The 25976-nt window shown below is 43.2% G+C and overlaps 1 pseudogene across 1 annotated transcript in view; it reads right to left on the reverse strand.

Moving 5' to 3' along the window:
* Positions 1-221: 221 nt before the first annotated feature.
* LOC309621752 overlaps positions 222-25976 on the reverse strand; it is a 36697-nt pseudogene continuing 10942 nt past the window's right edge. The window contains exons 2-3 of the transcript in view: positions 260-1355; positions 222-228 (exon numbers count right to left, since the gene is read on the reverse strand). The product of the transcript in view is annotated as an uncharacterized misc_RNA (transcript). The remainder of the gene's footprint in view (positions 229-259; positions 1356-25976) is intronic.

Raw genomic sequence — 25976 nt, forward strand, 5'->3', positions numbered from 1 at the left:
TAATTGACCCTCCGTTGCATGAATCAATAGCTGCACTTTTTGCAAACTGTGGCTAGGACAGTCCTGAACAAGAAGGGTTTCCTGTTTAAGCTGCAGTAACTTTTCTGACTATGGATCATCGTTCCTTCTGCGGCAGGTTTTTACAGTTCCTCTAATGCATTTGGGACGACTGTCTCAAAGTAACCTGCAGCTTTCCTGACAACTCCTCGCTCTCTCTCCTGCTAAGAACTGTAGCCCTTTTCTTCTGAGTTTTGAGAACCTTCTGCTACCATATCCACCACTTCCACCACCAGATCCATAACCACCACCATAGGGACTTCCCGAGCTTCTTCCACCAAAACTGCCCCCCTTCATGGGTCCATAATTTGATTGCTGTTGTCCACTATAATTTCCAAAATCATTATAGCTCCCACCACCACCACCATAGTTACCTCCAAAATTTCCTCCTTCATTGTAAGCATCATATCCTCCACCACCGCCACCATATCCACCATCTTGGTTTCCATATCCTGGTCCACCACCACCATAGCCTCCTCTACTACTGTAACCAGGACCACCACCATCGTTACCACCGTCGCCTCCAAATCCGTTTTATCCACCATCACCTCCTCCATAACTACCTCTGCTGCCACCACCTCCACCACCATAGCCTCCTCTTCCACCAAAGTTTCCACCACGGCCAAAGTTACCTCCACCACCTCCAAAGTTTCCTCCACGACCCATAAAGTTGCCAGATCCACCTCCACGACCTCTCTGTGATCCAGCAGATTGCATTTCTTGTTTAGAAAGGGCCTTTTTCACTTACAATTATGCCCATTAATAGTGTGGTATTTCTGAACAACAATTTTATCAACTGTATCATGATCATCAAAAGTTACAAAAGCAAATCCTCTCTTTTTTCCACTCTGCCTGTCTTCCATAACTCCTATGGTTTCAATCTTGCCATACTTTTCAAAGTAGTCTCTCGAATTACATTCTTCTGTATCTTCTTTAATACCACCAACAAAAATTTTCTTCACTGTTAGACGGGCACCAGGCTTTACAGAATCCTCTCTAGAAACAGCTCTCTTTGGTTCCACTACACGCCCATCAACCTTGTGTGGTCGAGCACACATTGCTGCATCCACCTCTTCAACCCAAGAGTAAGTCACAAAACCAAAGCCCCTGGAACGGTTTGTCTGGGGGTCTCTCATCACCACACAATCTGTAAGTGTGCCCCATTTCTCAAAATGTTCTCTTAAGCTATCGTCTGTAGTTTCAAAGCTCAGACCACCAATAAACAGTTTTCTCAACTGTTCTGGTTCCTTTGGATCATGGCCCTCCTCCCCCCGGCGGCGGCGGCGGCCGGAGTCGGGCTGGGGGCGACCGGGCGGCGGTTTTACCTCCGTTTTGAGACCGGACTCGCCTCTTCCAACTCGAGTTCAATATGGGACCGAGAGCCCAGCTCTGTTCTATGTTGGGCCATTTTACTTCAGCCCAAAAAAATTTCTTCTAGTATTCCCTAAGGTCTGCTGGGGATCAGTTTTCTTATTTTTCATTTATCTGTATTTGATTTTTTAAAATTGATTCCAATTTTCTGTTGAGATTCTCCATATTTTAATCTATTAATCCCCATCTTTTACTCTCAATATAGTCATTTTAAAGTTCTGTGCTAACTCCAGAATCTGAATTCCCTCTAAATCAATTTTTCTTGGTTTTTTTTTTTTTTGTTGTTTTTTTGTCTTAAGTTTTAGTCACTTTTTCCTGCTTCAGGAATTTCATAATTTTTGATTGTGTGCTGGACGTGGTGAATAAAAAATTCATAGAGACTGAAGATGCTATTACTTTGCACCAGAGAAGATTTACCCTTTTCTCTGTTAATCAGAGTGGCTGATCATTTCAGTCATTTCAGGAATTTTACTAGGTCAGAACTGGGTTGGAGCTTTAGTTGTCTCATCCTACCTATGATTTTTCCTAATTTGTGGCCTCCCTGGATTTTTGCTGTGAGCCTGACAGGTCTTTGATTCTTCAATAAATACAGTCAGTTATTGACTTCAGTCTTTCAGATGTTTGAATTCAGCTCTTTAGGCTCTCAGTTCTCACAGCTTCAGAGTATGGCAAATGTAAGGAGAGACCAGCTATGTATTTGTTGCCGTTACACTTTCTCAGTGAAAATTTGTCTCATAAACACTGAAACATTGCAGATGACTTCACTTTTTCTGACTCAGCCCCCTTCTTGGGGATGGCACTTCTGGGTTTTTACTGTGAGTCTGGTAGGTCTCTAATTCCTCACTTTGGAAAGTTCTCTCCCTCAGGCATTAGGTATTTAGCTTCCTGCTTTATATAGGTTCAAAAACTGGCAAATGTCTTGAAGAGGAGACCTAATGATTGTCACAGGCCCCTTTATCTAGCGGGATTTGGTTTGTTAGTGCCATGACTGTGCAGGAAATTTCACTCTGCTTTCTTGGCTCAGTCCCCCATCATCCTATACCACCCTGACACTAAGGAAATGTCCTGTGGGGGAAATCGGCTTGACATTCTGCTAGATTTCACTCCATCATGCCAGCAAATGAGTTCATCAAAAGATATGGTGATTTCTCTTTTCCAGTGGAGTATGTCTCCCTACACCAAACCCCTGCTCCAAATCTCTAAATGTCCCTCTCTAGCATATTAGTTGATATTGTTTCTTGATTGCTTCCTTAGCTCGATGATCTTTTATTCAAGTTTGTTTGCTCGTTGCAGCAGGAGTGATGGCCTGTGCCTACCTAGTGCAGGCATATTATTATGGAGATATGGCTTTGGTCCCAGACACCACAATAAGGAGAATATCATAAGAAAGCAAGTCACACGAGTTGTTTGGTTTCCCAGTGCATGTACAAGTTATGTTTATGCTATACTGTAGTCTATTAAGTGTGCAATAGCATTATGTCTAAAAAAAGTACATATCTTAATTTGAAAGTAGACTTTAAGAATGCTACCCATCATCTGAGCCTTCAGCAAGCTGTAATCTTTTTGCAATAGTAACATCAAAGATCACTGATCACAGATCATGTAACAAGTATAATAGTGAAAAAGTTTGAAATATTGTGAGACTTACCAAAACATGACATAGAGACACGAAGTGAGCAAATGCTGTTGGAAAAATGGCACCACCAGTAGAGCTGCTTGACACAGGGTTGCCACAAACCTTCAATTTGTAAAAAAAAAAAAAAAAAAAAAAAAAAAAAAAAAAAGCATTATCTGCAAGGTACAATAAAGTGAAGTGCAATAAAGTGAGGTATGCCTATACATCCTGCCTCAAAGCAGAAATCCTATTTAGATCACCTTTAATTTCTCTCTATGATATATCAATAGTTTTCTATTCTAATAGGGTTCTTACATTTTTTATTACACTTATTATTAGGTATATGATGTTTTGATGATAATGTAGATGGCATATTTTTTAGTTTTTAATTTTATAACTTTTCAGACACAGAAAAATGTTAGTGGAATTTTTTAATGTTTGGTCTCTTATCTGGCAACTCTTCTAAAAACTAACTGATATTCTAATAAGTTATCTGTAGATGGTTTTGGATTTTCTGTATCCTTAATTATATCAACTATGGAAAGTGACAGTATGATTTCTTCCTTTCTTAGCCTTATATTTCTGATTTCTTTTTCCTGCCTTACTGCTAATGCCATTTAATACTTTTACTAATAGGTTGAATAGAAAAGGTAAGAGTTGGCATTCTTATTTTGTTCCTAATCTTACAGTGGACGTTCTCCACATTTCACTATAAATAGGATGGTGGCTCTAAAGTTTTTTGTAGTTTCCCTTTGCTATGAGTTTTTAATCATACATAATTATTGAATTTTATCAAATGCTTTATCTGACTATACTGATATGATCATATACATTTTCTCCTTTATTTTATGGATGTGGTGCATGACATTTATTGATATTTGAATGTTAACTCACCTTGCATTTCTGGAGTAAAACAACTTGGTAGGAATTCACACACACACACACACACACACACACACACACACACACACATTCACTCACTCACACACTCTACATTTGATTGTCTAACATTTTGTGTATGATTTTTGCTTCTGTATACATAAGGGAGATGGGCCTATTTTCTTTTCTCATAATTGTCCTTTTAATTAGTGAATAGTATATAGAGGGTAGAGATTTAAAAGACCTTTTAAAAGGTCTTCTTCTTCTGTGATATAATACAATACAGTATTACTCCATTTTTTAAAAATGACCTTTTTCATTTTCAAATAATTTCAAATCTGCAGAAAAGATACAAACAGAGTTCCCTTTACCTCTCTCCCAGTTTTTCCTATTGCTAACATCTTATACTACCATAGTATATTTTTCAAAATTAAAAAGCCAACATTTATACATTACTATTAACTAAACTTAAGACTTTTTTTGGATTTCACCAGTTTTCCTGTTAATGACCTTTTTCTGTTCTAGGACCCAATCCAGTATATCACATTCCACTTAGTTAGTTGTCATGTCTCCTTAGTCTTCTCTGGTCTATGACAGTTCCTCATTCCTTCCTTGTTTTTCATGATTTTGACAGTCTTGAGGAATATTTGTCTGATATTTTGTAGAATTGTTCTCAGTCTGGGTTTGGCTGATGTTTTTCTCATGATTCGACTGGAGTTATAGGTTTTGACAAAGAATACCGCAGAAGCGAAGTAACCGTCTCATCACATCATAACAGAGAGTATGTAGTGTCTCCGTGACATCACTGGTGATGTGAAACATCATCACTTGCATAACATGGTGTTTGCTTGGTTTCTCCACTGTAAAGTTACTTTTTCTCCCATTTTATACTGTCTCTGGAATTCAATCATTAAGGCCAGCCCAGGACTGGACTTAAGGGGAAGATTAAGCTTCACCTCCACCTCCTTGGGGAGGAGATGGATGCCGGGGGGGGGCGGGGGGGAGGTTACCTACATATGGAATTCTTCTGTTGGCAAGATTTGTCTTCTCCCTCCCTCCTATTATTTATTTATTTATACACTCATTTATTTACTCCATTATGTTTTAATATGGATTCTTTATAATCTATATACATAATTACAACCTTAAAAACCTCTGGTTCCCCCACTGACATATAAACTTTTTGAGGAAAGGCTCTGTTTCTTTTTTATTTTTGTACACTCTATGCGTTTAGCATAGTCCCCTAATTTATAGTGGACTTCCAGTAATTATTTTTTAATGGATATCTTTCCACTTCAACTGAAAAGTACCCTTTCCTTATATAATAGCATTCTAAATCCAAAATAAAAGTAGATTTTAAAATAAGTAAAAGTAAACTCATGCATGATCACCCTGTAATAAGTATGTAAAAAAGCACAGGGTACTGCAGAAATAACTTAACCATTTGAGTTGGATGTGTCTCCAAAAAATATTGAAGCCACATTTGGAAAGAAATTACAGTATTTGATAAGCCAAGGATATGACCTGCTGTGTGCTTTCTCTTTTTTGTTCAGATCACCAAAGGAGATTAAGACCCCGTTTTCTCCCTTCTCTGGAAAATTATCATCTGATGCAGTCACTCAGATAACAACAGAGAGTCCAGGAAAAACCATGTTTTCATCTGAGATTTTTGTTAATGCTGAAGATCGTGGACATGATATTCCAGACCTCAGTACACAGAAGTTGGGCAAAGTTCCTGTCAAGTTTGCTTCATCATCTTCAGTCCAACAGATTACTGTTCTTCATGGCACAGATGGTAAGAGAATTTTAGGTCACATTACCAACTTTTGTGTGTCATTAACTAAGAAATTTCTTGATTGGGTCTTTCTAGTTAGAAAACCTAATTTTAATTTTAAGCATTAGGTTGTACATGATTAAAACATCTTTTATTTACATAGCTATGAAGAGAATATAATTTATTATGTTTTTACTTCAATTTCTAGTGAAGTTAACAACCTATGTGAAACTCATGCTACTTGTGGCTGACGTATTTTCAACTCATAATACTTGTCATAAGAATGCAAGTAGTTCATGAAAACATAAAAACTATAGAGGTTCAATTTTAGGGAGGTAGATAACTATTTGGCATTGTTTCTTTTACTATTGTTTTGCATGATACAGTGAACAGATAGCAAACACAATACCAGTCTATTTCTTGCTCAAGAAACGTTGAGCAGGGACCCAGGTTGACTGTGACTCTGCTTTCTTTAAAACATGGAACCTTGGATTCATCATCATAGTCAACTGGAAGGGACGAAAAGCATGGAGGAGCACATGTTGGGAGGCTTTTATGGGCTAGGCCTAGGTGTGGCCCACATCACTTTCCACTGACTAGGAATAGTTTAGCTGTGCTTTCCAGGATGAAGAAGAAATGAGTTTTGGTGAACAGCTAGCAATTTCTACCATAAGGTCTACATTTAGAGTGTTCCTATGCTATCATGACAGTGATATTTTTATAGTGCTTATACTATATAACATTCAAAATTATAGCAAGTTATTTTCTTTTTCAGACCAGTAACTGGAAAGTTAAGTTCCCATTCTACCTCCAAATGAGGGTGGGAACTTTCAATTACTAATTTTAAAGTATTCAACAGTTTGTACAAATCTATTCAAAATATATTTTAAGTTTTCCTACTTGTGCAAAAAGTTTATCTGTCTGTAGGTATAAATGGAATATGCCTAAATGTATAAAGAAAATTGCTTAGTTCCACATGTAAATTGCACTGAATTTAATTTGAATAAATACATTTATATGTTGAAATGGTTATATTTCTTTTCTTTTTTTTTTTTTTACTTTTATTTATTTTATTTTTGGCTGTGTTGGGTCTTCATCGCTGCGTGCAGCCTTTCTCTAGTTGCGGCGAGCGGGGGCTACTCTTCGTTGCGGTGCACGGGCTTCTCATTGCGGTGGCTTCTCTTGTGGTGGAGCACGGGCTCTAGGCGCGTGGGCTTCGGTGCATGGGCTCAGTAGTTGTGGCTCGCGGGCTCTAGAGCGCAGGCTCAGTAGTTGTGGCACATGGGCTTAGTTGCTCCGCGGCATGGGGGATCTTCCCGGACCAGGGCTGGCACCCGTGTCCCCTGCATTGGCAGGCGGATTCTTAACCACTGCGCTATCAGGGAAACCCGAGATGGTTATATATCTTATACATTTTTATTGTGATATAAAATTATGCCCCCCAAATGTATAGTCTAATCAATATCACACAGAACACCTTTAATGTGTCAGTTACCTATTGCCACCGTGATACTGTATAAGAACCTCGAAAATCTCAGTGCTTCGTAACAACAGACATTTGCTTTCCTCACTCATGGGCTTATGAGTCAGTTGGAGTTTGGCATCAGGATGCAAAAACGGTTTGGGTCTGTTCCACATGCCTTGTACTGAAACCCAGGCTACTCTGGGTATGCTGTTTTCATGTTGGTGGCAGAGCACAGGAGAGGAAATCCAACTGTGAAAGTGTATTTTATACCTCTTCTGACATCAAATGGATCGGTCTACATAGAGCCCACAGTTCACGGTCTTACCTTTACATACAGGTACTTGGTAGAAAGGACTCCTTTAAAAGAGAAATATTATTTGGTTTAATAATAAAAGATTTTTAACTCTGTGGATTCAGAAGTAAAATTTTAAAAAATATTTTAAAAGTATACAGAATAGGGCTTCCCTGGTGGCGCAGTGGTTAAGAATCCACCTGCCAATGCAATGCGGGGGACACGGGTTCGAGCCCTGGTCTGCGAAGATCCCACATGCCGTGGAGCAACTAAGCCCATGTGCCACAACTACTGAGCCTGCATTCTAGAGCCCGTGAGCCGCAACTACCGAAGCCCACGCGCCTAGAGCGCATGCTCCGCAACAATAGACGCCACCGCGATGAGACGCCCGCACACCGCAACCAAGAGTAGCCCCCGCTAGCCGCCAACTAGAGAAAGCCCGTGCACAGCAATGAAGACCCAGTGCAGCCAAAAAAATAAACACATAGAATAAATAAGTTCAAACAATAAATAAATAAATAAACATAAATTTAAAAAAAAAAGAACACCTAATGCAGGTGGGAAGGTGAGAGGGCCACTGTAAAGGTCATCTATGCTACATGTACAAGAACCCCGAGAGCACACCAATAGGTACCACATTTTTCACTGCTGTAGCCGATCATTCCCCCTGTACTACCACACTGTAGCACTCCCTTCCCTCATCTACTGCTATAGTCTCTTTGGAAGGTGTTTCACAACTCTTGTTATGAGAGTGCCAGTTGAACTGTCCTCACTTCCTTCATTTATACCAGGATTGAAGACCTTGTAGTCCGAGATCCTGTCCAGAGAGCAAGCAGGCTAAGACTCTGTCTTTGTTGATGTATTTCATCAGAAAGGGCTCTACCCCCTCTCCTAGTTCATGGTGTGAAGCGTTCATAGCCTCTTGGGAAAGTGGGGAGAATGGAAAGGACTCTATATGAGAATGCTAGGCTTTGTAAAACATTTCAGTTTTTTAAAAATAAGACTCATTTTCTATTGGACTGACAACAGTCCTATGAAATACAAAGAAAGCCGAGAATCAGTGACAGGAAATGATCACCAGTAAGAATTACAACAGTCACCGCTTACCTCGTAGCTTACGGCACTGTCCATGGTCCTTAAGAAGAGTTAGTAGAAATGCCTAGCCCATCTTGCCCTTGAACCCCTTAAAAGGTACACGACTGCTGTGTTGGTGTTTAGGGGGAGCATCTCACTTACCAGGGACTGACTTCTCCCTTGATCCCTCTGTAGTGATGGAGACTTCCCCGCTGATGAAAAATTCCCTGGGATTGCAACCTCCAAGCCAGACAGCTTTCCTATGGAAAGACAGAGAGCTTGTAAAGATGAAACACCAGTCTGCGGGAGAAAGGGAAGAAGAGAATGATGGAAATCGTTTCTGGGAAACTATTTTTACATTATGTTTTGTTTGTTCCTGGTAAATAAACTGAAATCTTCTTAACATTAAAACAAAATCTAAACCACTAAATTCAATAATACAGGAGTATAACTTTTGAAAAAAATTTCTTTGGCTGCGCAGCATGTGGGATCTTAGCTCCCCAACCAGGAATTGAACCCACGCCTGCTGCATTGGAAGCGCAGAGTCTTCACCACTGGACCACCAGGGAAGTCCCAGGAATATCACTTTTAAAGGAGAAGTTATAAACCCCTTGGTTATATGAACTGCAGATTTTTAGTAAGAAGTCAATATATTTTTTGTTAGGCACATTTTATGTTAGGCTGTCTCCCTGCACAGGATGCAGGCGCCTTGAGAATGGAAATCATATCCCTCTATAGTACGTCCCTCTTCTTTCTGCCTTGCAGTTTGCTGCTCCACTTGTTCAACCCCACCTAGTAATAACCTATACTTCCCTCGTTCCTGTTTTCCCATCTTGAAAACAGACAAAAGGCAACCAAACAACGCAAAGGTCTCAACAAATAAGGGATATCCAAAACCAGAGATGGCCAGAACTTCTGTATCCCTCATGAAACCTAGCCCGGTGTTCAATATGTAGGTATCATTAATACATGCGTGTTGACTGAAACAGTTTAAACTCAATTCTTCCACTTCCCAGTTTAGTTTTAGTCCTCATACAAAACGTGATAATCAACTTGCTTAATGCTAGGGATCACAGTGAAAAATAATATCTGAACTGACTTCTGTCAGATGAGTGAGAACTAAGGTTAATTCAGTGTATCTGAAGCATAGAAAGTGAGGGCACAAGTGGCACAAGATGGGGCTAGAGAAGCAGAGAGGATTCTAGACCACGCAGAGTCTTAAAGGCCAACAAACACTGTGTTTTCTATTCTCAAAACAATGTTTGTGAGCGATGTTTATGAGCAATGTTCCAACTTGCCTTGAAGGTTTTTTGTGTGAAGAATGGATTGGAAGGAAACAAGATATATGGACACTAGTTAGGACCTAATCGCAACACACAGGCAAGTTCAGTATTAGGGTGTTGAGGGAGAGCTGACAGATTCCAAAGAAATTCAGGAGATGAACTGAAGCGGGCTTAATGGGGTAGGAGATGGAGGAAAGGAAGGTCTTAGGGAATTAAAGGGTTTACTGCACACATGAGCAAAGTCTCAAAATTAATCATTTGAACGTACAGAGGTAGATCTCTCAAATGACTCCGGTTAGGAAGCAACGGTACGCCCTTTAGAATTCCTACAGACAACACAAATCAACTGTTTCGATGGAAAATTCGGCGGGACCGGTGCGTTTTTTCACTCCAACTTAGCTCCAGTTCCTATTACTCACATCTTCTGTGCCAAAACAACACAGCTGGAGGAACTGAAGGGGATTCCGTTTTGGTAATTAAGGAGTGTCCCCAACACTGACAGTCCCATCTTAAAAAGCACTCCCTCTGCATTTTACCCGAGGAGCAATGGCCAGAGCCTCCCTTTGAAAACGATGGGCAGAAATGAGAACATCACACACTGTCCCTTTCAGCTACTGTGAACTGAGCCGCGAGACGACCAATACCCCCTGGCACAGCGCGGACGGGCCAGCGCGCGGGGGCAACAGGGACAGGAGACAGCACAAGAGACGAAGCCCAGGCCCAGGGGCCAAGGCCTATTACCTTTCCGGCATGTGCAAAACATAAAACAGAAGCAATATTGTAACAAATTCATTAAAGACTTAAGAAAAAAACAAAAATCAGATGCTAAAGTGCCTACTCTAACCACTATACTATATTGCTTCTATAAAACAAGCACTAAACCTCAGATACAGAAAAAAACCCTTTTCGTGTCCTCACACCTAGGTCAAAATTACAAAGCGTTAATTCAGGAGACAGAAAGGGAAGGAATAAATCTGAATGAATCTGAGTCAGAACACAGTGCTATATAACCTTAGGCAAATTCCACAATACCCATGCCTCAACATGGCAAATTCCACAATACCCATGCCTCAACCTCCCTATCTATAAAGGAGTTAACCACACCAGCGCTAACCATTACTTGCCTCCTGGTAGCTTGTGAGTGTTAATTAATATTTGTAATAAATACACAGATCATCAGTTGAAAGAAACAAGGAAAACTACAGCGTTATTATTATTGCCTTGTTGCTAGAGCTAAACACCACAAATCAACATAAATAACTTATGTACACCAAGAATGTAGGGTTTGAATATGTACTTTGAAAGGCCATCATATAATTAGTTGTTTCACCTCTAATTGCTTTTCCTTTTTTTTTTTTTTTAATTTAAAAAAGCAATACAGGGACTTCCCTGGTGGTTCAGTGGTAAAGAATCCGTCCTGCAATGCAGGGGACGCGGGTTCGATTCCCGGTCGGGGAACTAAGATCCCACATGCCGCGGGGCAACTAAGCCCTCGCACCAAACTACTGAGCTCGCACACCTCAATGAGGTAGCCCACGTGCAGCAAACTACAGAGCCCACGCGCTCTGGAGCCTGCACGCCACAACTACAGAGCCCACGTGCCACAACTAGAGAGAGAAAACCCGCACGCCACAACTAGAGAGAAGCTCTCATGCTGCAACGAAGAGCCCGTGCGCCGCAACGACAATAAAGATCCCACATGCCTTAACGAAGGTCCCGCGTGCCGCAACTAAGACCCAATACAGCCAATCAACCAATCAATCAATCAAGTGGGGCGGGGGGAGCAATACAGGAATTTCCCTGGCAGTCCAGTGGTTAAGACTCCAAGCTCCCAATGCAGGGGGCACGGGCTCGATCCCTGATTGGGGAACCAAGATCCCACATGTGGCACAGCGTAGCCGGAAAAAAAACAAAAAAAGCAACACATACCCTACGGCATTTATCCCAGAGAACGCATGTTCGCACAAAAAAAGGTACACAAATGTCCACAGCATCTCTATCAGTAATAGTCAGGAAATGGGAAAAAAAACTCAGATGTTCTTCAATGGGCAAGTGATTAAACAAACTGAAGTACAGCCAAACCATGGAATACTACTCAGCAATTAAAAAGAAAGCGGCACTGGGACCTCTCTGGTGTTCCAGCGGTTAAGACTCTGCACTCTCAATGCAGGGGGCCCAGGTTCCATCCCTGGTCAGGGAACTAGATCCCGCATGCTGCAACTAAAGACCCGCACAGCCAAATAAATAAATAAATAAATATTTTTTTTTAAAAAGAGGAGCACTGTTGATTCATGCAATTTGGATGACTCTCCAGGGAATTACACTGATTGAAAAAGGCCAATCCAAAAGGTTGCATACTGGGAATTCCCTGGCGGTCCAGTGTTTAGCACTCAGCACTTTCACTACCTGGGCTGGGTTCAATCCTTGGTCGGGGAACTAAGATCGCACAACCGGCAGCGCAGCCAAAAAAAAATTTTTTTTACTTAAAAAAAAAAAAAGGTTACACACTATATGATTTTATTCACATAACATTCTTTTTTTTTAATTAATTAGTTAATTTATTTTATTTTTGGCTGCGTTGGGTCTTCGTTGCTGCGTGTGGGCTTTCTCTAGTTGCGGCGAGCGGGGGCTACTCTTTGTTGCAGTGTGCGGGCTTCTCGCTGCGGTGGCTTCTCTTGTTGCAGAGCACGGGCTCTAGGCACGCGGGCTTCAGTAGTTGTGGCACGTGGGCTCAGTAGTTGTGGCTCCCGGGCTCTAAAGCGCAGGCTCAGTCGTTGTGGCGCATGGGCTTAGCTGCTCCGCGGCATGTGGGATCTTCCCGGACAAGGGATCAAACCCATGTCCCCTGCAATGGCAGGCAGATTCTTAACCGCTGCGCCACCAGGGAAGTCCCACATAACATTCTTGAAATGACAGGTTGCCAGGGACAGATAGGGCCGGGGGAGTGGGAGACGGGCCATCTTCCCCAGGGGGTATTTTCCCTTGATCATCTGCACAAAAACTTTATTGCAACTTTATCCACTGCACTATCAGATCACTATGATTTGGTGGGGAGTGGGGGAGCAGCAGTGGCTATAAAATGGCATCAGGAGAGATCCTGTGGGATGGAAATGTTCTCTATCTTGACTGTGTCAATGGCAATACCCAGGTTGTGACAGTATACTATGATTCTGTAAGATGTTACCATTGGGGAAAACTGGGTAAAGGACACACAGGAGCTATCGCACTATTATTTCTTACAACTGCATGTAAACCTACAATAATCTGGACACAAAAAGTTTAATCAGAAATGAAGGCAACACATGCCTCTTGTAACAAGTAAAACAATAGTCTGTGGTCAGTCTCTTTCTCTACCCGTCCCATTCCCTCCCTCTTGAGATAACCATGCAAACTCACTGCTCATACAAACAGGCATGCATTTAATACTTTCTGTTTACTGTATCAAAATGGGATCATACATACTACATATTACCCTGCAGCCTACCTTCTTCACCCATCATCCCTATATCATAGAGAGCTTAAAAAAAAAAAATTTTTTTTTAAGTGCCAAGCAGGATGGCAGGTATAGAAAATTTTCTGACTAGGGCAAATCTGACAAATGTTTACCGTGCTAATGTGCCATAGCTCAGCCAGGTGCATTCAGTGAGAGCACAATATGCAAGTAGCATTCTAAAGAGATCTGCAAAAAATGCAAGGTCTTCAGCAGCTCTTCGAGGATCCCATCCCCCTCTCTGCCTCCTCCATGGAACCATCCCATGGAGGTTGAACAGTTTAACTCCATTTGCCCCTCCTGCTGTTTGTGCTTTCGTTGTATACTTCTGTTCTACATCTCCACAAGACATTATTATTGTCACTTATTTACAAAATAACATATAAATATAAAGGTGTATGTACCTGGGTATATGTACATGTATATATTAGACACACACACACTTTAAGTGCTCTTTGTTCTTTCCTGCAGTTGTGTTCTTTTTTTTGGGGGGGGGGGGGGCAAGTTTTTATATTGGTAAAGTTCTGTACTACTAGAAATATAAGATTTGAAAAGAAAAGTGAGACTTGAGGATCATCTGTGGAGCTTATCCTCATTCTCCTGCTGACGCATTATATGTTTATAATTTGAGAACTGCAGATAAATACAAACTGGTCTTCTCCATACTTGCTCACTAAGGAATTCCTCATTTCTAGGAAACGTCTATTTCAAGGAAAGGAAACAAACAAAAACACCTAGTGCACTAGATGATTAAAAGGTACACATTTTATAGCCTGAGTTCGAGAAAAAAATTACCCAAGAAACGGCCTTTTTCCCTAGGAGCCAGCTTCTACTAGGGGAGTCTAGGGTTCTCTAGGCAAAGAAAAAAAACTTGCCAGTTTAAACAGAATAACAGAAACGTTCAGCCAATCAAATATACAGAACTCATCACTTGCAGTGAGGAATGAAAGGCCTGTATCAACAGAAACAATAAATGGCACCGGCAACGTCTGCAACAGAAAACAAACAGGAAATCCTTTAAAAAGCCAAAATTGCAAAGACAGATGAACAGGGTATGAAATTACACGCCGGGCAATGCACCTGTTAAAGGAAAAGAGGCGCACACCAAGTCTGAAGTCTTAAGAATTCGGTGTTTAACACTACTTCTGCATGCTGCCCAGCAGAAAACTCGGGTCCTGGCTTAATCCACAACGCACACTTCATTTAAGGAGGTGAACTGCTTGGTCTGACTCAGTTTCTTATTCTGTAAAATGAATGCAACACAGCTGTCGTGAGTCCCCAAAGAATTCTGCACAAACGCTTTGTAACTCCAAAGTGCTGTGCAAATCAGAGCAGCCCTTCTCTCCTTCACATTCGTTGGACTTAGAATTTCAGAAGTTTAGCTGAAAATACAGACGACTCGGAAGCAAGGGACTGAGAGTGGCCCACACAGGTGGAAAGAAATGCAGAAACTGGAGCACCTCATACAAACCGCAAGAGACCACGTTCACGTGCACACGTTATCAGTGACAGAAAACGCCACCGGTAGCAACTGTAAACCACTGAGAGGACCAGCAACGACATGTGTCCAAATCCAGCCGGCAGCACAGCCTCGTCGGCGGCAATGCCTTAAACACAGCTCCCCGCACTCCGCGGCCTAACAAGATCCACTTTTTCCAAAAAGTTTAGCAACTTGCCAAGTACACTGGCGTAGTTCACCTTTTTTAATTGCTAAGCAAACATGCAGGGGAGTTGAGACAATCAAGGGAATGTTCAGCCTTCCTCAAAAATAAGATCCAGGAAATTCACGTTTTGCTTGAACAGTTTCATGTCTAAAACTGATCACAAACCTCTGTTTGATGTTGTTTTCTCGCTGCTGGCCAATGAGCCCGGGAAAGAGAACCAATTCTTTCAAACAGGGAGGGCTCTCTGCACTCTTCAGCTAAACCAGCGAGGCTTTACCACCGTCACGTTTAAAATAATGAGGAGGATGCCTCCATAGAGTTTACCGGGCTGCGCTAATCACGAGGGGCCTCGGGCGCCCAGGGCGGATCCCAGCGCCGGTGGCCGCGGGACCGGACGCCCTCCCCGGGACCCCCCCAGGACCCCCTCCCCGGGACGCGGCCGCGGGACAGGACGCCCCCCAGAACCCCTGCCCGGGACGCAGCTGCGGGACAGGACGCCCCCCAGACCCCTGCCCGGGACGCAGCTGCGGGACAGGACGCCCCCCAGAACCCCTGCCCGGGACGCGGCCGCGGGACACGAAGCTCCCCCCTCCCCAGGAACCCCTCCCCAGAGCGCGGGCCTCGCCGCCGTCTCGCAGCACCCGCCGCGCTCACCGCGGGCCGGGAGCCCCCTCAGGCCGACTGGCCCCCGCCCGCCGCCCGGCCTCCCTCCGGCCCGCGCCGCCCGCCGCGCTCACCGCGTTTTTCTTCTGCACCATCTTGTCCATCTTCTTGGCAATGCGGACCACCTCGTCCTCCATGGCCCTGGCAGGCCTGCCCCGCGCCGGGCCGCGGGGGACGGGAAACGAGCGGAGCTGGCCGGGCGGCAGGTAAGCCCAGGCGTCGGCGAGGGCCCTCACCAGGCGTCACCGAGGCGCTTCTTCACTCACGACGACTGCGACGGCGGGGGCGGCGGCGGCGGCGGCGCTCCTCCCACGCAGGCAGCGCCAATCGAGCTCCCAGCTCGCGGCGGCGACGGCGGCGGCGCTCCTCCCACGCAGGCAGCGCCAATCGAGCTCCCAGCTCGCGGCGGCGACGGCGGCGGCGCTCCTCCCCCGCAGGCAGCGCCAATCGAGCTCCCAGCTCGCGGCCGCGGCGGCGCTCCTCCCCCGCAGGCAGCGCCAATCGAGCTCCCAGCTCGCGGCGGCGACGGCGGCGGCGCTCCTCCCACGCAGGCAGCGCCAATCGAGCTCCCAGCTCGCGGCGGCGACGGCGGCGGCGCTCCTCCCACGCAGGCAGCGCCAATCGAGCTCCCAGCTCGCGGCGGCGACGGCGGCGGCGCTCCTCCCCCGCAGGCAGCGCCAATCGAGCTCCCAGCTCGCGGCGGCGGCGGCGGCGCTCCTCCCCCGCAGGCAGCGCCAAACGAGCTCCCAGCTCGCGGCGGCGACGGCGGCGGCGCTCCTCCCCCGCAGGCAGCGCCAATCCAGCTCGCGGCGGCGGCGGCGGCGGCGGCGCTCCTCCCCCGCAGGCAGTGCCAAGCGAGCTCCCAGCTCGCGGCGGCGGCGCTCCTCCCCCGCAGGCAGCGCCAAGCGAGCTCCCAGCTCGCGGCGGCGACGGCGGCGGCGCTCCTCCCCCACAGGCAGCGCCAATCGAGCTCCCAGCTCGCGGCGGCGGCGGCGGCGGCGCTCCTCCCCCGCAGGGAGCGCCAGTCGAGCTCGCGGCGGCGGCGGCGGCGGCGGCGGCGGCGGCGGCGGCGCTCCTCCCCCGCAGGCAGCGCCAATGGAGCTCCCAGCTCGCGGCGGCGGCGGCGGCGGCGGCGCTCCTCCCCCGCAGGCAGCGCCAAACGAGCTCCCAGCTCGCGGCGGCGGCCGCGGCGGCGCTCCTCCCCCGCAGGCAGCGCCAATCCAGCTCGCGGCGGCGGCGGCGGCGGCGGCGCTCCTCCCCCGCAGGCAGTGCCAAGCGAGCTCCCAGCTCGCGGCGGCGGCGCTCCTCCCCCGCAGGCAGCGACAATCGAGCTCCCGGCTCGCGGCGGCGACGGCGGCGCTCCTCCCCCGCAGGGAGCGCCAGTCGAGCTCCCAGCTCGCGGCGGCGGCGGCGGCGGCGCTCCTCCCCCGCAGGGAGCGCCAATCGAGCTCCCAGCTCGCGGCGGCGGCGGCGCTCCTCCCCCGCAGGCAGCGCCAATCGCGCTCCCAGCTCTGTTCTTTTGTTTTTTTTTTTTTGAATTCTGAGATTTTTCATTTGAAGTAAATCTTAAAGCTATTAAATTCACAAATATGCTAATTTAAATACCCAATTCTATTATCTAAAACACACATTGCAAACATACAAATATCTATTCTCTCCACATGTCAGAGCCCATTCATTTCATGGTTTGGAAATGGGGAGAATAGATCCCCTTAAACTGCAAGTCAGCAGGTGTTTCTTTACAGTTAACTTTAGCAAAATTCATACAAAATATTAATGAACAATGATCTTCTTTACTTGTTAACTCACAAGGAAACACCTTCAAAACTGCATTTTGTTAAAGTTTCTGTACTAAAATGTAGAAAAACTGAACTACACAAATATTGAAAAGTTTAAAATTCCTTAATTTTTTATTCCTGGTACCACTACCACAATTTACAGGGCAATATACCTGATGTAATGAAAAGAAAAAGACAAAGCTACAACAGATAAAAGACCTCAGGAATGTACATCTAATTGACCCTCCGTTGCATGAATCAATAGCTGCACTTTTTGCAAACTGTGGCTAGGACAGTCCTGAACAAGAAGGGTTTCCTGTTTAAGCTGCAGTAACTTTTCTGACTATGGATCATCGTTCCTTCTGCGGCAGGTTTTTACAGTTCCTCTAATGCATTTGGGACGACTGTCTCAAAGTAACCTGCAGCTTTCCTGACAACTCCTCGCTCTCTCTCCTGCTAAGAACTGTAGCCCTTTTCTTCTGAGTTTTGAGAACCTTCTGCTACCATATCCACCACTTCCACCACCAGATCCATAACCACCACCATAGGGACTTCCCGAGCTTCTTCCACCAAAACTGCCCCCCTTCATGGGTCCATAATTTGATTGCTGTTGTCCACTATAATTTCCAAAATCATTATAGCTCCCACCACCACCACCATAGTTACCTCCAAAATTTCCTCCTTCATTGTAAGCATCATATCCTCCACCACCGCCACCATATCCACCATCTTGGTTTCCATATCCTGGTCCACCACCACCATAGCCTCCTCTACTACTGTAACCAGGACCACCACCATCGTTACCACCGTCGCCTCCAAATCCGTTTTATCCACCATCACCTCCTCCATAACTACCTCTGCTGCCACCACCTCCACCACCATAGCCTCCTCTTCCACCAAAGTTTCCACCACGGCCAAAGTTACCTCCACCACCTCCAAAGTTTCCTCCACGACCCATAAAGTTGCCAGATCCACCTCCACGACCTCTCTGTGATCCAGCAGATTGCATTTCTTGTTTAGAAAGGGCCTTTTTCACTTACAATTATGCCCATTAATAGTGTGGTATTTCTGAACAACAATTTTATCAACTGTATCATGATCATCAAAAGTTACAAAAGCAAATCCTCTCTTTTTTCCACTCTGCCTGTCTTCCATAACTCCTATGGTTTCAATCTTGCCATACTTTTCAAAGTAGTCTCTCGAATTACATTCTTCTGTATCTTCTTTAATACCACCAACAAAAATTTTCTTCACTGTTAGACGGGCACCAGGCTTTACAGAATCCTCTCTAGAAACAGCTCTCTTTGGTTCCACTACACGCCCATCAACCTTGTGTGGTCGAGCACACATTGCTGCATCCACCTCTTCAACCCAAGAGTAAGTCACAAAACCAAAGCCCCTGGAACGGTTTGTCTGGGGGTCTCTCATCACCACACAATCTGTAAGTGTGCCCCATTTCTCAAAATGTTCTCTTAAGCTATCGTCTGTAGTTTCAAAGCTCAGACCACCAATAAACAGTTTTCTCAACTGTTCTGGTTCCTTTGGATCATGGCCCTCCTCCCCCCGGCGGCGGCGGCGGCCGGAGTCGGGCTGGGGGCGACCGGGCGGCGGTTTTACCTCCGTTTTGAGACCGGACTCGCCTCTTCCAACTCGAGTTCAATATGGGACCGAGAGCCCAGCTCTGTTCTATGTTGGGCCATTTTACTTCAGCCCAAAAAAATTTCTTCTAGTATTCCCTAAGGTCTGCTGGGGATCAGTTTTCTTATTTTTCATTTATCTGTATTTGATTTTTTAAAATTGATTCCAATTTTCTGTTGAGATTCTCCATATTTTAATCTATTAATCCCCATCTTTTACTCTCAATATAGTCATTTTAAAGTTCTGTGCTAACTCCAGAATCTGAATTCCCTCTAAATCAATTTTTCTTGGTTTTTTTTTTTTTTTTTTTTTTTTGTCTTAAGTTTTAGTCACTTTTTCCTGCTTCAGGAATTTCATAATTTTTGATTGTGTGCTGGACGTGGTGAATAAAAAATTCATAGAGACTGAAGATGCTATTACTTTGCACCAGAGAAGATTTACCCTTTTCTCTGTTAATCAGAGTGGCTGATCATTTCAGTCATTTCAGGAATTTTACTAGGTCAGAACTGGGTTGGAGCTTTAGTTGTCTCATCCTACCTATGATTTTTCCTAATTTGTGGCCTCCCTGGATTTTTGCTGTGAGCCTGACAGGTCTTTGATTCTTCAATAAATACAGTCAGTTATTGACTTCAGTCTTTCAGATGTTTGAATTCAGCTCTTTAGGCTCTCAGTTCTCACAGCTTCAGAGTATGGCAAATGTAAGGAGAGACCAGCTATGTATTTGTTGCCGTTACACTTTCTCAGTGAAAATTTGTCTCATAAACACTGAAACATTGCAGATGACTTCACTTTTTCTGACTCAGCCCCCTTCTTGGGGATGGCACTTCTGGGTTTTTACTGTGAGTCTGGTAGGTCTCTAATTCCTCACTTTGGAAAGTTCTCTCCCTCAGGCATTAGGTATTTAGCTTCCTGCTTTATATAGGTTCAAAAACTGGCAAATGTCTTGAAGAGGAGACCTAATGATTGTCACAGGCCCCTTTATCTAGCGGGATTTGGTTTGTTAGTGCCATGACTGTGCAGGAAATTTCACTCTGCTTTCTTGGCTCAGTCCCCCATCATCCTATACCACCCTGACACTAAGGAAATGTCCTGTGGGGGAAATCGGCTTGACATTCTGCTAGATTTCACTCCATCATGCCAGCAAATGAGTTCATCAAAAGATATGGTGATTTCTCTTTTCCAGTGGAGTATGTCTCCCTACACCAAACCCCTGCTCCAAATCTCTAAATGTCCCTCTCTAGCATATTAGTTGATATTGTTTCTTGATTGCTTCCTTAGCTCGATGATCTTTTATTCAAGTTTGTTTGCTCGTTGCAGCAGGAGTGATGGCCTGTGCCTACCTAGTGCAGGCATATTATTATGGAGATATGGCTTTGGTCCCAGACACCACAATAAGGAGAATATCATAAGAAAGCAAGTCACACGAGTTGTTTGGTTTCCCAGTGCATGTAAAAGTTATGTTTATGCTATACTGTAGTCTATTAAGTGTGCAATAGCATTATGTCTAAAAAAAGTACATATCTTAATTTGAAAGTAGACTTTAAGAATGCTACCCATCATCTGAGCCTTCAGCAAGCTGTAATCTTTTTGCAATAGTAACATCAAAGATCACTGATCACAGATCATGTAACAAGTATAATAGTGAAAAAGTTTGAAATATTGTGAGACTTACCAAAACATGACATAGAGACACGAAGTGAGCAAATGCTGTTGGAAAAATGGCACCACCAGTAGAGCTGCTTGACACAGGGTTGCCACAAACCTTCAATTTGTAAAAAAAAAAAAAAAAAAAAGCATTATCTGCAAGGTACAATAAAGTGAAGTGCAATAAAGTGAGGTATGCCTATACATCCTGCCTCAAAGCAGAAATCCTATTTAGATCACCTTTAATTTCTCTCTATGATATATCAATAGTTTTCTATTCTAATAGGGTTCTTACATTTTTTATTACACTTATTATTAGGTATATGATGTTTTGATGATAATGTAGATGGCATATTTTTTAGTTTTTAATTTTATAACTTTTCAGACACAGAAAAATGTTAGTGGAATTTTTTAATGTTTGGTCTCTTATCTGGCAACTCTTCTAAAAACTAACTGATATTCTAATAAGTTATCTGTAGATGGTTTTGGATTTTCTGTATCCTTAATTATATCAACTATGGAAAGTGACAGTATGATTTCTTCCTTTCTTAGCCTTATATTTCTGATTTCTTTTTCCTGCCTTACTGCTAATGCCATTTAATACTTTTACTAATAGGTTGAATAGAAAAGGTAAGAGTTGGCATTCTTATTTTGTTCCTAATCTTACAGTGGACGTTCTCCACATTTCACTATAAATAGGATGGTGGCTCTAAAGTTTTTTGTAGTTTCCCTTTGCTATGAGTTTTTAATCATACATAATTATTGAATTTTATCAAATGCTTTATCTGACTATACTGATATGATCATATACATTTTCTCCTTTATTTTATGGATGTGGTGCATGACATTTATTGATATTTGAATGTTAACTCACCTTGCATTTCTGGAGTAAAACAACTTGGTAGGAATTCACACACACACACACACACACACACACACACACACACACATTCACTCACTCACACACTCTACATTTGATTGTCTAACATTTTGTGTATGATTTTTGCTTCTGTATACATAAGGGAGATGGGCCTATTTTCTTTTCTCATAATTGTCCTTTTAATTAGTGAATAGTATATAGAGGGTAGAGATTTAAAAGACCTTTTAAAAGGTCTTCTTCTTCTGTGATATAATACAATACAGTATTACTCCATTTTTTAAAAATGACCTTTTTCATTTTCAAATAATTTCAAATCTGCAGAAAAGATACAAACAGAGTTCCCTTTACCTCTCTCCCAGTTTTTCCTATTGCTAACATCTTATACTACCATAGTATATTTTTCAAAATTAAAAAGCCAACATTTATACATTACTATTAACTAAACTTAAGACTTTTTTTGGATTTCACCAGTTTTCCTGTTAATGACCTTTTTCTGTTCTAGGACCCAATCCAGTATATCACATTCCACTTAGTTAGTTGTCATGTCTCCTTAGTCTTCTCTGGTCTATGACAGTTCCTCATTCCTTCCTTGTTTTTCATGATTTTGACAGTCTTGAGGAATATTTGTCTGATATTTTGTAGAATTGTTCTCAGTCTGGGTTTGGCTGATGTTTTTCTCATGATTCGACTGGAGTTATAGGTTTTGACAAAGAATACCGCAGAAGCGAAGTAACCGTCTCATCACATCATAACAGAGAGTATGTAGTGTCTCCGTGACATCACTGGTGATGTGAAACATCATCACTTGCATAACATGGTGTTTGCTTGGTTTCTCCACTGTAAAGTTACTTTTTCTCCCATTTTATACTGTCTCTGGAATTCAATCATTAAGGCCAGCCCAGGACTGGACTTAAGGGGAAGATTAAGCTTCACCTCCACCTCCTTGGGGAGGAGATGGATGCCGGGGGGGGGCGGGGGGGAGGTTACCTACATATGGAATTCTTCTGTTGGCAAGATTTGTCTTCTCCCTCCCTCCTATTATTTATTTATTTATACACTCATTTATTTACTCCATTATGTTTTAATATGGATTCTTTATAATCTATATACATAATTACAACCTTAAAAACCTCTGGTTCCCCCACTGACATATAAACTTTTTGAGGAAAGGCTCTGTTTCTTTTTTATTTTTGTACACTCTATGCGTTTAGCATAGTCCCCTAATTTATAGTGGACTTCCAGTAATTATTTTTTAATGGATATCTTTCCACTTCAACTGAAAAGTACCCTTTCCTTATATAATAGCATTCTAAATCCAAAATAAAAGTAGATTTTAAAATAAGTAAAAGTAAACTCATGCATGATCACCCTGTAATAAGTATGTAAAAAAGCACAGGGTACTGCAGAAATAACTTAACCATTTGAGTTGGATGTGTCTCCAAAAAATATTGAAGCCACATTTGGAAAGAAATTACAGTATTTGATAAGCCAAGGATATGACCTGCTGTGTGCTTTCTCTTTTTTGTTCAGATCACCAAAGGAGATTAAGACCCCGTTTTCTCCCTTCTCTGGAAAATTATCATCTGATGCAGTCACTCAGATAACAACAGAGAGTCCAGGAAAAACCATGTTTTCATCTGAGATTTTTGTTAATGCTGAAGATCGTGGACATGATATTCCAGACCTCAGTACACAGAAGTTGGGCAAAGTTCCTGTCAAGTTTGCTTCATCATCTTCAGTCCAACAGATTACTGTTCTTCATGGCACAGATGGTAAGAGAATTTTAGGTCACATTACCAACTTTTGTGTGTCATTAACTAAGAAATTTCTTGATTGGGTCTTTCTAGTTAGAAAACCTAATTTTAATTTTAAGCATTAGGTTGTACATGATTAAAACATCTTTTATTTACATAGCTATGAAGAGAATATAATTTATTATGTTTTTACTTCAATTTCTAGTGAAGTTAACAACCTATGTGAAACTCATGCTACTTGTGGCTGACGTATTTTCAACTCATAATACTTGTCATAAGAATGCAAGTAGTTCATGAAAACATAAAAACTATAGAGGTTCAATTTTAGGGAGGTAGATAACTATTTGGCATTGTTTCTTTTACTATTGTTTTGCATGATACAGTGAACAGATAGCAAACACAATACCAGTCTATTTCTTGCTCAAGAAACGTTGAGCAGGGACCCAGGTTGACTGTGACTCTGCTTTCTTTAAAACATGGAACCTTGGATTCATCATCATAGTCAACTGGAAGGGACGAAAAGCATGGAGGAGCACATGTTGGGAGGCTTTTATGGGCTAGGCCTAGGTGTGGCCCACATCACTTTCCACTGACTAGGAATAGTTTAGCTGTGCTTTCCAGGATGAAGAAGAAATGAGTTTTGGTGAACAGCTAGCAATTTCTACCATAAGGTCTACATTTAGAGTGTTCCTATGCTATCATGACAGTGATATTTTTATAGTGCTTATACTATATAACATTCAAAATTATAGCAAGTTATTTTCTTTTTCAGACCAGTAACTGGAAAGTTAAGTTCCCATTCTACCTCCAAATGAGGGTGGGAACTTTCAATTACTAATTTTAAAGTATTCAACAGTTTGTACAAATCTATTCAAAATATATTTTAAGTTTTCCTACTTGTGCAAAAAGTTTATCTGTCTGTAGGTATAAATGGAATATGCCTAAATGTATAAAGAAAATTGCTTAGTTCCACATGTAAATTGCACTGAATTTAATTTGAATAAATACATTTATATGTTGAAATGGTTATATTTCTTTTCTTTTTTTTTTTTTTACTTTTATTTATTTTATTTTTGGCTGTGTTGGGTCTTCATCGCTGCGTGCAGCCTTTCTCTAGTTGCGGCGAGCGGGGGCTACTCTTCGTTGCGGTGCACGGGCTTCTCATTGCGGTGGCTTCTCTTGTGGTGGAGCACGGGCTCTAGGCGCGTGGGCTTCGGTGCATGGGCTCAGTAGTTGTGGCTCGCGGGCTCTAGAGCGCAGGCTCAGTAGTTGTGGCACATGGGCTTAGTTGCTCCGCGGCATGGGGGATCTTCCCGGACCAGGGCTGGCACCCGTGTCCCCTGCATTGGCAGGCGGATTCTTAACCACTGCGCTATCAGGGAAACCCGAGATGGTTATATATCTTATACATTTTTATTGTGATATAAAATTATGCCCCCCAAATGTATAGTCTAATCAATATCACACAGAACACCTTTAATGTGTCAGTTACCTATTGCCACCGTGATACTGTATAAGAACCTCGAAAATCTCAGTGCTTCGTAACAACAGACATTTGCTTTCCTCACTCATGGGCTTATGAGTCAGTTGGAGTTTGGCATCAGGATGCAAAAACGGTTTGGGTCTGTTCCACATGCCTTGTACTGAAACCCAGGCTACTCTGGGTATGCTGTTTTCATGTTGGTGGCAGAGCACAGGAGAGGAAATCCAACTGTGAAAGTGTATTTTATACCTCTTCTGACATCAAATGGATCGGTCTACATAGAGCCCACAGTTCACGGTCTTACCTTTACATACAGGTACTTGGTAGAAAGGACTCCTTTAAAAGAGAAATATTATTTGGTTTAATAATAAAAGATTTTTAACTCTGTGGATTCAGAAGTAAAATTTTAAAAAATATTTTAAAAGTATACAGAATAGGGCTTCCCTGGTGGCGCAGTGGTTAAGAATCCACCTGCCAATGCAATGCGGGGGACACGGGTTCGAGCCCTGGTCTGCGAAGATCCCACATGCCGTGGAGCAACTAAGCCCATGTGCCACAACTACTGAGCCTGCATTCTAGAGCCCGTGAGCCGCAACTACCGAAGCCCACGCGCCTAGAGCGCATGCTCCGCAACAATAGACGCCACCGCGATGAGACGCCCGCACACCGCAACCAAGAGTAGCCCCCGCTAGCCGCCAACTAGAGAAAGCCCGTGCACAGCAATGAAGACCCAGTGCAGCCAAAAAAATAAACACATAGAATAAATAAGTTCAAACAATAAATAAATAAATAAACATAAATTTAAAAAAAAAAGAACACCTAATGCAGGTGGGAAGGTGAGAGGGCCACTGTAAAGGTCATCTATGCTACATGTACAAGAACCCCGAGAGCACACCAATAGGTACCACATTTTTCACTGCTGTAGCCGATCATTCCCCCTGTACTACCACACTGTAGCACTCCCTTCCCTCATCTACTGCTATAGTCTCTTTGGAAGGTGTTTCACAACTCTTGTTATGAGAGTGCCAGTTGAACTGTCCTCACTTCCTTCATTTATACCAGGATTGAAGACCTTGTAGTCCGAGATCCTGTCCAGAGAGCAAGCAGGCTAAGACTCTGTCTTTGTTGATGTATTTCATCAGAAAGGGCTCTACCCCCTCTCCTAGTTCATG

Source organism: Balaenoptera borealis, assembly GCF_965194805.1.
Source record: "Balaenoptera borealis genome assembly, contig: HAP1_SCAFFOLD_947, whole genome shotgun sequence".
Lineage (NCBI taxonomy): Eukaryota > Metazoa > Chordata > Mammalia > Artiodactyla > Balaenopteridae > Balaenoptera > Balaenoptera borealis.